The sequence below is a fragment of the Penaeus monodon genome, chromosome 28 (genome assembly GCF_015228065.2).
Source record: "Penaeus monodon isolate SGIC_2016 chromosome 28, NSTDA_Pmon_1, whole genome shotgun sequence".
Taxonomy (NCBI): domain Eukaryota; kingdom Metazoa; phylum Arthropoda; class Malacostraca; order Decapoda; family Penaeidae; genus Penaeus; species Penaeus monodon.
In genome coordinates this window covers 24,160,347-24,160,610 of record NC_051413.1, presented here as the reverse complement: position 1 = coordinate 24,160,610, position 264 = coordinate 24,160,347, and positions in this window count along the sequence as shown.

The window sequence follows — 264 nt, the reverse complement described above, 5'->3', positions numbered from 1 at the left end:
CCCCAACCCAACATACCCCACCCAAACAAAACACCACAAAACACACCAACCCCCAACAACACCAACCCCACAACACGTTCCCCGGCGGCATATTCCCCTCCTCCATTCCTTTCGTTTTGCTTTTATTGGGTTTTTCAGGGACAACCCGCGTCTTGTAAATATATATATAATTAATTACTAAGTTTATATAAATATTTGTATATGTAATCTTTGATTTATTATAAAATTTATATTTTGTATAAATTATAAAAATTTATTGGTGGG